This window comes from Triticum urartu, chromosome 1A, assembly GCF_056163025.1.
Source record: "Triticum urartu cultivar PI428250 chromosome 1A, HENAU_Tu73, whole genome shotgun sequence".
In the NCBI taxonomy this organism is placed as follows: Eukaryota; Viridiplantae; Streptophyta; class Magnoliopsida; order Poales; family Poaceae; genus Triticum; species Triticum urartu.
The window spans coordinates 360,826,915-360,839,093 of record NC_141873.1 but is presented as its reverse complement, the minus strand read 5'-3'; positions in this window follow the sequence as shown (position 1 = coordinate 360,839,093).

The window sequence follows — 12,179 nt, the reverse complement described above, 5'->3', positions numbered from 1 at the left end:
AAGCCTGAGACTGAGTGCTTCTACTACAAAGGGACTGATCACTGAAAGCGGAACTTCCCCAAGTATTTGGCAGATAAGAAGGATGGCAAGGTGAACAAAGGTATATGTGATATACATGTTATTGATGTGTACCTTACTAAAGCTCGCAGTAGCACCTGGGGATTTGATACTGGTTCTGTTGCTAATATTTGCAACTCGAAACAGGGACTATGGATTAATCGAAGATTGGCTAAGGACGAGGTGATGATGCGCGTGGGAAATGGTTCCAAAGTCGATGTGATCGTCGTCGGCACGCTACCTCTACATCTACCTTCGGGATTAGTATTAGACCTGAATAATTGTTATTTGGTGCTAGCGTTGAACAAGAACATTATATCTGAATCGTGTTTGATGCGAGACAGTTATCTATACCTACTAATAAAGCAAGGTGCGTTTCTCCAATTTTTTCATCCGTTCACCATCAAAAGTTTTTTTTTCTATCCGAGGTGGTACTAAACTTTTGTCGTCGTCTGTTAGCAAAGGAAAAACGATTTCTGCAGGATTACGTGCGTGAGCCGTGCACGCTATGGCCCAGTAAAGTCAGCCCAGTTTTCCCTGCCCACGCAACAATAAAAAATCATATTTCCCGCACAGTGCGAGGAATAGTTTCAGCTACGCACAGGGCACCCAACACTCGGCGGCCCATTTTTGCTCGTGTTCTCTTTCAATTTTCCTTTTTCTATTTCTTTCTCTTTGTTGTTCCTGTTTCTTTTTTATTTTTCACACTCTAAGTCTATTTCTCAATTTTCTTCTGATATTCGAAATTTTCAAAAAATGCTTGCAATTTCTGTTTTTATTTAAAATTTCGTAAAAAGTTACGAATTAAAAATGTGTTCCTATTCTAAAAAATGTTTGGATTTTTTTCTCATGCCAATAATTGTTCGAAATTTTAAAAATATTCCCATTTTTTCAAAACAAATGTTTTGTTATTTTCGAAAAAATCAAGATTTTGAAAGAAAACATTTGACAAATGTTCCAAATTCGAAAAATATTTTGTTTTAGCGATATGTGCAAAAAATGAAAGTAATGTTGGCATTAAAGATACACATTTTCTAAAATTCTTCTAAATTTTCAAAACATATTCTAATTTTAAAAAATTGTTCACAACTTAAAAACTGTTCGTATTTTCTATAAAGGTTCATGTTTTCAAGAAATTTATGTGAATTTCGGGAAATGTTCCATTCAAATTTTTTGTTCTTGCTTCGTTTTAAAATCTGTGGAATTTTCAAAAAATTGTTCACATTACCAAGTTTATTCGGTAGTTCATGTTATGAATTCCAAAATTGTGTTCATTCTAAAAAATGTTTGCAATTTAATTTTTTTGTCATTCTGATTTTTTTCCGAGTTTTAAAAATTATTCCAACCTCTTTGTTGTTCCTGTTTCTTTTTTATTTTTCACATTCTAAGTCTATTTTTCAGTTTTCTTCTGAAATTCGAAATTTTCAAAAAATGTTTGCAATTTCTTTTTTTATTTAAAATTTCGAAAAAATTTATGAATTAAAAATGTGTTCCTATTCTAAAAAATGTTTGGATCTTTTTCTCATGCCAATAATTGTTCGAAATTTTAAAAATATTCCCATTTTTTCAAAAAAAATGTTTTGTTATTTTTGAAAAAATCAAGATTTTGAAAAAAAACATTTGACAAATGTTCCAAATTTGAAAAATATTTTTTTTTAGCGATATGTGCAAAAATTGAAAGTAATGTTGGCATTAAAGAAACACATTTTCTAAAACTCTTCTAAATTTTCAAAATATATGCTAATTTCAGAAATTGTTCACAACTTAAAAACTGTTCGTATTTTTTATAAAGGTTCATGTTTTTAAGAAATTTATGTGAATTTCGGGAAATGTTCCATTCAAATTTTTTGTTCTTGCTTTCTTTTAAAATCTATGGAATTTTCAAAAAAAATCACATTACCAAGTTTATTCGGTAGTTCATGTTATGAATTCCAAAATTGTGTTCATTCTAAAAAATGTTTGCAATTTAATTTTTTTGTCATTCTGATTTTTTCCGAGTTTTAAAAATTATTCCATTTTTTTGGAAAATATGTAGTTTTTTCGAATTTGTTGAAGATTTTAAAAATGTTGCAAATTTGAAAAATATTCTTGTTTTTGTGATATATTGAAAAAGTTGAAAATAATGTTTGCATTAAATGACACATTTTCTAAATTTCTTCTATGTGTTCAAAATATGTTCCCATTTCCTAAAATTGTAAACAAATTAAAAGAATCTCCATGCTTTTAGGAAAGATTTGTGAATTTCAACAAATGTTCCGCTAAAAAATTCGTGTTTTTTTAAATGTATGGAATTTTCAAAAACAAATGTTCGTAATTTGTAAAATTGTTCATGTTGCCAAGTATATTTGGCAGTTCATAGTTATCAGTTTCTGAAAAGTTCAAAAAAAATGTTTTGAAGTTGGCGTTGCATTATGTTCTTTAATGTTCACGCTGACCATTGGTTAACAGGATGCGTTTGTTTGAGTGGCTAGCAACATGTGGTCGGGTTTTTAAGGTCGTGAGTTCGATCACTCCCATACTCCGTATCTGGCACATCGAGCTAAGTCAGCTTGTTCAGAATAAGGGACACCATAAATTTTAATGGTGATAGCTTCCATGTGCCAATAAAAAAGAATATGCAGGTTAATTATTATTGAAAGAAATTATGGGCACGTGCCAATACAACAGAATATACTGGTTCGGCTCTAATTAAATGGTGCCATGTTCAAGTAGAGAATACGGTCATGTGAGAGTCTTGATCCATTCTTATATTAAGCTAGAGGCATGTAATTTTATCATCCCGTTGCAACGCACGGGCATGTGTGCTAGTTCATTTAAAACAGAGAATAATGGTTGTTCTATTTATATGAGTAATATCTTTTATGGCCATGCAGCCTTGAAGAGTGGTCTATTTTTAATGAACCTCGATAGTAGTGATACACATATTCATAATGTTGAAGCAAAAAGATGCAGAGTTGATAATGATAGTGCAACTTATTTGTGGCACTGCCATTTAGGTCATATTGGTGTAAAGCGCATGAAGAAACTCCATTCTGATGAACTTTTGGAATCACTTGATTATGAATCACTTGGTACTTGCGAACCATGCCTCATGGGCAAGATGACTAAAACGACGTTCTCCGGAACTATGGAGTGAGCAATAGATTTGTTGGAAATCATACATACTGATGTATGTGGTCCGATGAATGTTGAGGCTCACGGCGGATATCGTTATTTTCTCACCTTCACCGATGATTTGAGCAGATATGGGTATATCTACTTGATGAAACATCAGTCTGAAATATTTGAAAAGTTTAAAGAATTTCATAGTGAAGCGGAAAATCATCGTAAAAGGAAAATAAAGTTTCTATGATCTGATCGTGGAGAAGAATATTTGAGTTACGAGTTTGATCTTCATTTAAAACAATGCGGAATAGTTTCGCAACTCACGCCACCCGGAACACCACAGCGTAATGGTGTGTCCGAACGTCGTAATTGTACTTTACTAGATATGGTGCGATCTATTATGTCTCTTACTGATTTACTGCTATCATTTTGGGGTTATGCCTTAGAGACAGCTGCATTCACGTTAAATAGGGCACCATCTAAATCCGTTGAGAAGACGCCTTATGAACTATGGTTTGGCAAGAAACCAAAGTTGTCGTTTCTTAAAGTTTGGGGTTGCGGTGCTTATGTGAAAAAGTTTCAACCTTATAAGCTCGAACCTAAATCGAAGAAATGTGTCTTCATAGGATACCCAAAGGAGACTGTTGGGTACACCTTCTATCACAAATCCGAAGGCAAGACATTTGTTGCTAAGAATGGATCCTTTCTAGAGAGGGAGTTTCTCTCGAAAGAAGTGAGTGGGAGGAAAGTAGAACTTGATGAGGTAACTGTACCTACTCCCTTATTGGAAAGTAGTCCATCACAGAAACCGGTTCCTATGACACCTACACCAATTAGTGAGGAAACCAATGATGATGATCATGAAACTTCAGATCAAGTTACTACCGAACCTCATAGGTCAACCAAAGTAAGATCCGCACCAGAGTGGTACGGTAATCCTGTTCAGGAGGTCATGTTACTTGACCATGACGAACCTATGAACTATGAGGAAGCGAAGATGAGCCCAGATTCCGCAAAATGGCTTGAGGCCATGAAATCTGAGATAGGATCCATGTATGAGAATAAAGTGTGGACTTTGGTTGACTTGCGCGATGATCGGCAAGCCGTCGAGAATAAATGGATCTTCAAGAAGAAGACTGACGCTGGCGGTAACGTTAATGTCTACAAAGCTCGACTTGTTGCGAAAGGTTTTCGACAAGTTAAAGGAGTAACTATGATGAGACCTTCTCACCCATAGCGATGCTTAAGTCTGTCTGAATCATGTTAGCAATTGCCGCATTTTATGATTATGAAATTTGGCAAATGAATGTGAAGACTGCATTCCTGAATGGATTTCTGGAAGAAGAGTTGTATATGATGCAACCTGAAGGTTTTATCGATCCAAAGGGTGCTAACAAAGTGTGCAAGCTCCAGCAATCCATTTATGGACTGGTGCAAGCCTCTCGGAGATGGAATAAATGTTTTGATAGTGTGATCAAAGCATATGGTTTTATACAGACTTTTGGAGAAGCCTGTATTTACAAGAAAGTGAGTGGGAGCTGTGTAGCATTTCAAATATTATATGTGGATGACATATTGTTGATTGGAAATGATATAGTATTTATGGATAGCATAAAAGGATACTTGAATAAGAGTTTTTCAATGAAAGACCTCAGTGAAGTTGCTTATATATTGGGCATCAAGATCTATAGAGATAGATCAAGACGCTTAATTGGACTTTCACAAAGCACATACCTTGATAAAGTTTTGAAGAAGTTCAAAATGCACCAAGCTAAGAAAGGGTTCTTGCCTATGTTACAAGGTGTGAAGTTGAGTAAGACTCAATGCCCGACCACTGCAGAAGATAGAGAGAAAATGAAAAGTGTTCCCTATGCTTCAGCCATAGGCTCTATCATGCATGCAATGCTGTGTACCAGACCTGATGTGTGCCTTGTTGTTAGTTTAGCAGGGAGGTACCAAAGTAATACAGGAGTGGATCACTGGACACCGGTCAGGAACATCCTGAAATACCTGAAAAGGACTAAGGATATGTGTCGGTGTCAAAACCGGCGGATCTCGGGTAGGGGGTCCCGAACTGTGGGTCTAAGGCGGATGGTAACAGGAGGCAGGGGACACGATGTTTTACCCAGGTTCGGGCCCTCTTGATGGAGGTAAAACCCTACGTCTTGCTTGATTATTCTTGATAATATGAGTAGTACAAGAGTTGATCTACCACGAGATCGGAGAGGCTAAACCCTAGAAGCTAGCCTATGGTATGATTGTATGTTGTCCTACGGACTAAAACCCTCCAGTTTATATAGACACCAGAGGGGGCTAGGGTTACACAAGGTCGGTTACAAAAGGAGGAGATATACATATCCGTATTGCCTAGCTTGCCTTCCACGCCAAGTAGAGTCCTATCCGGACACGGAATGAAGTCTTCAATCTTGTATCTTCATAGTCCAACAGTCCGGCCAAAGGATATAGTCCGGCTGTCCGGAGACCCCCTAATCCAGGACTCCCTCGGTAGCCCCTGAACCAGGCTTCAATGACGATGAGTCCAGCGCACAGTGTTGTCTTCGGCATTGCAAGGCGGGTTCCTCCTACGAATACACCACAGAAGATTTTTGAATACAAGGATAGTGTCCGACCCTACAAAATAAGTTCCACATACCACCGTACAGAGAATAATATTTCCACGAATCCAATCTGCTGACACGTTTTGGCAACATGACATCATGCCATGGCCCGGTAATTATTCGAACCGTTTTTCCTTAACCAGCCCCATACATAACGCGAGGCGGTTTCTTGACATGTCTTGTCAAATCAGAGATCGTGTCCCCCTTATTACGGGATCCTCATTAATACGGACGTGGGTAACCCAACCGTGCCTAGGACTCCTAGATTTTAGGCAAGTCCCAAACGGCCACGAGGAGGACGCTTGATATTCACCCTCTTTATAAAGGGACGAGGCGTTTACTTCTTCCCTCCCGTGCTCAATCGAATCCTTCCCCCGCCTCGAGTTCTAACACCCAAATCCTAGGTCAGGTGCTTCGGACCTTCAATCATGTCCGGATCCAGCCTTCAAGGCCGGTGGATGCCTTCCTCCGTCACGGAGGAGGATATCAAGAAGTTGAGGGAGGCCAGATACCTGACCGCCGAAATTTCGCATAGGCTGCCCGCCCGAGGGCAGGTAATCCCTACTCCCGAACCCAATGAGAGTGTTGTGTTCGTCTCCCACTTCCTTCGAGGACTAGGCCTCGCTCTGGATCCCTTTGTCAGGGGTCTTATGTTCTATTACGGGCTGGATTTTCACGACCTAGCCCTGGATTCCCTCCTTCACATCTCGTCATTTATTGTCGTTTGTGAGGCCTTCCTCCGCATTACCCCTCACTTCGGCCTATGGCTCAAGACCTTTGACGTGAAGCCAAAGACGGTCGAGGGGCCGTACGCAGCGTGCGGAGGTGCTCTAATAAGCAAAATTGCTGGCGCTCCATGGCCGAAGGGCTCCTTTCCAGAGGTGTCCGGATTGTGGCAACGGGAGTGGTTTTACATCATAGCTCCTCGAAGTGCCAAGTGGGTATCCGCCCCTACCTTCGCTCGGGCCCTCCACCCCAACTGATGTCATGGATCGGCAGGGGGCTGAGCTGGGGCCCGACCAAGGACATGCCCATACTGCAGAGCCGCATCCAAGATCTCTTCGAGGGAGATTTCAGTCTGGTTATGGTAATGCAAGTCATGCTGGTTCGTCGCGTCCAGCCTTGCAAACGCCAGCCCCACCGCATGTGGGAATTCAACCCGGAAGGACCGCGCACTATTCAGAATTTCCTCGGCCTGACGCACGAGGAGATGTATAAATCGTTCTTCGGACCCCAAATAGAGTGTCCGGACATTACCGAGGATGTGGGCCTGAGTAGCAACCGCACCGCGGCCCAAGTAAGTAATCCCATGGCCGAACACACTATCCTTTTTTTTATCATGACATTGTTCTGAAGAATCGCTCTTTGACCAGTACTGGATAACAAAGGCGAAGATGATCCGCTGTTCGGCCCCCCTTCCTGAAGGCTTGGACAATCCGGTGCTGGAAAAGATGCTCGAGCCAGCACCTTGCCTGGTGCCCTCAAAGGAAGATGAAGGGGGGAATAAAGAGGGCGAAAGCGGGCCTCCACCGCTACCTATTCCAACCGAGGGAATGAGCGTCTCCGTGAGGGAGGACAACCCAGGGGAAGAATCTGACATTCTCTCGCCCCGGGGAAGGAAGAGGACTACCTCTGAAGATCCGGAAACTAAGGCTTCCAAACAGGAGAAGAAATCTCCACCGGAGGGTCCTGCCTCGGAGGGTGCTCTTGCCGTACAATGTCTGGGCGGGGATCAGCCCTGTAACAAGTTGTAAGTAATCAAAAAGTACTTAATAGTGAAGATATCCTACCTTACTTCTGAGGGAAATAACCGAAGCATTTATCTTGCAGTTCGGATCTTAGCCCTTCCCAGCAGAGCTCGTCTTCGAGGGATCTTCTTCCGGAGATGATGGAGAGCAAAATGCCTCCCCTAGACTCCCCAGCTCAAGAAGCGGGTGACCTTGAAGTGTCGTTGCGGAGGGTCTCTCCGGATCCGGCGAGGCCAGAAGACAATCCTATGGCCACCCGAAGTCCCCAGTATCCGGCTCTTGAAGAGAGCCACCGAAAGAGTCCGGCACCGTCTGGTATGCGGTCGGACGTACTGAGGGATCTGCTAGAGCGAGCGACTATCTCAGAAGAGCACCGTACGTTGATGGGTATGGTGATTGAAAGGATTTCTTCCGCCGAAAGCGGGTTGCACGAAGCCTTTATGAGTCTACTGACGGGTTTTGAGGTACGTGAAATGATATACATTTTTGACAGTACCGCACATTTTAAGGTGTGCCCTATGTAGATAGTGGCCCCTGAGACTCTGGTTGTCGTCGAGAACGGCGGCGAACAGAGGATCGTAGTCCTAGGTAATGACCAGACCGCCTTTATTTCTAGGTGGTTGAAGCTCTGGTGGCTAGCCGGACTGATGGGTTTGCCGGACTAAAGCAGCAACTAGATGTGGCAGATGCCGACATTGTGCTTGTCAACAAGCGGCTTGACGGGGCACAGGGTGAGTGATTTATCTGGTGATCGTCACATAATAAGAGCAGCATGATGCCAGTATCTTTAATATGTTGTGACTGCAGATGGAGCTGCCACCGTGGAGGCCCTTTGGGCGGAGCTTGCCCGAGCCAAGGAGCAAGCAAGGAGTAGTAATGCGGCCGCTTTAAAGGCGGCCAAAGAGTTAAGAGCCGAAAAGGCCGCGCATTGCGAGAGCAAAGAGAAAATGGCCAAGATGGCTGTAAAGTTAAAAGACACTGCCGACCATTGCCAGCTTCTTGAAGAAGAAAACTGGGCGAAGGCGACGGACCTGGAAAAGGCCACGATGGCGACCAAAGACACCCGCTCTGTGATGAGAGCGAAGAAGGAGGAGCTGCGTCAAGCCAGGGATATCGCGGCTGGGAAACCCTTCATGCTGCGGAGGAAGTTTGGAGATCCTCAGTATGCCCCTCTGGACCGGCTGTGGAGTTCGGCGGACGCATATCTGGACTTGGCGGCGAGTGCTGTCGATGCGGTCGAATACTTCCGAGATCAAACAGATTGTGAAGTGGATGAGCTATTCTGGTCATAGTTTAATGTTCCAGAGTGTCCGCTTCCATTGACTGATCGGCTTGCCGAATGGGCCGAGCTGAATAGATTGTCCGGACTCGCCATGAGGTCTATTGTGGATCATCTGTGGCCGGAAAGGCCAAAGCCGAACAGCTATTTTAGTTTGGTGCAGCAGTTCCTTGGTGCGGTGCCGCGTATTAATGCGATTAAGAGGTCGGCATGCATAGAAGGCTCGCGGATGGCCCTTGCTCGTGTCAAAACATACTGGGCAGAGATGGATGCCACCACTGTCGCGGCGCAGGGCTCGGCGATAGGCCGAGTGGCTGCCGAGCACTATTTTGAAGAAGTTCTTGAAGGCGCTCGTTCGATAGAGGCCTAGTGCTCGAAGAATATTATGTTTGAATGACATGTATTCCCATTGTAAAAACAATGTTTTATTAAGTTTATGAAAGCTGTATTTATACTTTTGCCCGAAAGTATTACGATGCCTCCTGTGCGGCCGTTTATGTATATATGTATATAACCTAAAAGATTGCAGTCGTCGGTTTCAGCCCCCACGCATATAATGCGGGGGTATTCACAGAAGACGCATGTTCACACTTGACCCAACGTCTTGGTCCATGAGGGAGGTGATAGCACAGCGAACTAGGAAACCGGACTATAATGCTTTAACACTTTCACTTAGCCAGAGGAGTTTGACAATGGGGCTACTATATAGCCCCTAGTGGCTCCGCACTCATCCGAATTCGGGGTGCGCACATGCCTGGCCGAGAAACGGCCCTTCGTTAAGGCGGAGGAATCCCAAAGATTCCGGTAGGTCATCGAGTGGTTGACCAGTCTCACGCTATATCATGACAGCCAGTTTTCGGCTTTCTCTACTGAGGTGCTCGTCCGGATGAACCAGGGCACAATCGCAGTAGTTCTCCTGGTGCCGCCTTAGCTGATAGAGCGGAACGTAAGGCAGCAAAACACAGGAGCCGGGAAAACCCAACATTTGACCAAAGACATGACTCGGAGCTGATGCATATAAGGCCAAACTCGCGACGCCAAACACTCCCTAAGGTATTCGGTCTTTATGGTGTGAACCGGGCCTAGATAGTGCCCTTTGTAATAAGCCCCTGGTGTCCAGGTATGCGCAATATTCTGACGTGGCCACATGCCAATACGTCAGCATCCTTCTCAATTGTACTGAGAATCTGGGGGATGTGTATCAACAAGAGACAGTAAAAAAGGGTTTACGCAGGGTCTTAATCTAAAAAGAATCCTTGGAACGGGTCCCTGCTGCACGTCTGCGCCTGTGTCTCCGTTGTGCCGTATCCTGGACGAGTGTAGCACGATGGTCATCTATAAAAGAGAGGAGCTTAGTTGAAAAGTTGATGTGCAAAAAGGTAGGTTATACTAAAGAAAATATGTACAGTTCAAGATGAGTAAAGTTGAGCCTAATTGCCACTTGTTTGCGCGCGTTGATCCCCTTGTATTGTAATAGGGGTATAGCCATCAAACCTGTATCAATTACATATAACTACGCCAGACTCGTCCAACCGTGTCTGTGGTCTTAACGACCTGTCAGATGCTTTAGTTAGTGAGGCCGTTTAGTGTGCGGCTGCCGAGGCAGCCGCACGGTCTTCTGCGCGCAAGGAGCGCTCAATATTTCCATTTACTATAATGATGTCGCGTGGACCGGGCATCTTAAGCATGAGGGATGCGTAATGCGGTATTGCGTTAAAGCGAGCGAAAGCTTCGCGTCCGAGTAGTGCTTGATAGCCGCTTTGGAACAGAGCGATGTGAAAGGTTAATTTTTCGCTGCGGAAGTTATCGGGGAAGCCGAATATAACCTCTAGTAGTAGGGAGCCCATGCAATGGGCTTCTGGGCCTGGCGTTACTCCTTTAAAGGTAGTATTGCTATGGCTAATTTTTGCTGGGTCTATCCCCATGTTGCGTACTGTGTCCTGATATATCATATTTAAACTGCTGCCGACGTCCATCAAAACTCGTGTGAAGTGGTATCCGTCAATTATTGGGTCTAACACCAAGGCAGCCCATCCTGCACGCTGGACACTTGCTGAGTAATCCCGATGGTCAAAAGTGATCGGTTGGGACGACCAGTGGCAGAATTCCGCGGTGATAGGCCCTGGGGCATGTGTCTCTGGGAGTGCCGCTTTGTTTCTCCCCTTTATTACATGTAACACGTTGATTGTTGTAACTTCAGGTGGGAATTTCTTCTGTTCCCCAATGCTTTACTTGCGAGGCTCGTCCTTGTCTTCGCTTGGTGTATCCTGCCCCTTATGTTCGGCGTTGAACTTGCCGGACTACTTGAAGACCCAACATTCTCTATGGGTATGATTTGCAGGTTTGTCGGGGGTACTATGGATCTGACATATTTGGTCCAGAATCTTGTTTAGGCTGGACAGTTCGTCTCTGTTGCCTTTGGAGGGCGGCTTTTGTTGACCTGGCCGAGAGCTTCTTAATCCGGCGTTTACCGTTGTGCTCTTCGGGCTGTCTTCTTTATTCTGGCGCTTGTTTTTGCTGCTTCGTGATTCCCGTTTCCGTCCCTGACTTCGTATGTACTTGGGTCGCTGGTGCTGCATCGGGCTAACCAGCTGTCCTCGCCCGCGCAAAAGCGGGTCATGAGGCTTGTTAATGCTGCCATTGTTCTCGGCTTTTCTTGGCCGAGGTGTCTGGCGAGCCATTCGTCTCATATGTTGTGCTTGAAAGCTGCTAAGGCTTCGGCATCCGGACAGTCTACTATTTGGTTCTTCTTAGTGAGGAACATGTTCCAAAGCTTTCGGGCTGACTCTCCGGGCTGTTGAGTTATATGACTTAAATCGTCTACATCTGGTGGTCGGACATAGGTCCCTTGAAAATTTTCCCGAAAGGCGTCTTCGAGCTCTTCCCATCTTCCAATGGAGTTTTCGGGGAGGATTTTAAGCCAGTGCCGACCTGGCCCTTTGAGCTTGAGGGGTAAGTACTTGATGGTGTGGAGATCGTCTCCCCGAGCCATGTGGATATGGAGGATATAGTCCTCAATCCAGACCCGAGGGTCTGTTGTTCTGTCGTACGCCTCTATGTTTACGGGTTTGAATCCCTCTGGAATTCATGGTCCAGCACCTCATCGGTAAAACATAGGGGGCGTGCGGCACCCCTGTATTTGGGTGTACCGTGGTGTTCGGACGTTTGTTGTGTTGTATTGCATACTGGAGCGCGCTTGCGTGGCCCGTATATGGATCTGGTGGCGCCGTCCTTTTGATGCGAGCCCTCGCGTGGATCGAGTACTGGCTTATGTGCGGCGTCGTTTGCCGATCTATATTGGCCGCGAGGTCGTCTATCCGACCGGATGGCCGTTTTATTTTCTAATTGCGGGGATCTAAGGCCTCCTCGTCG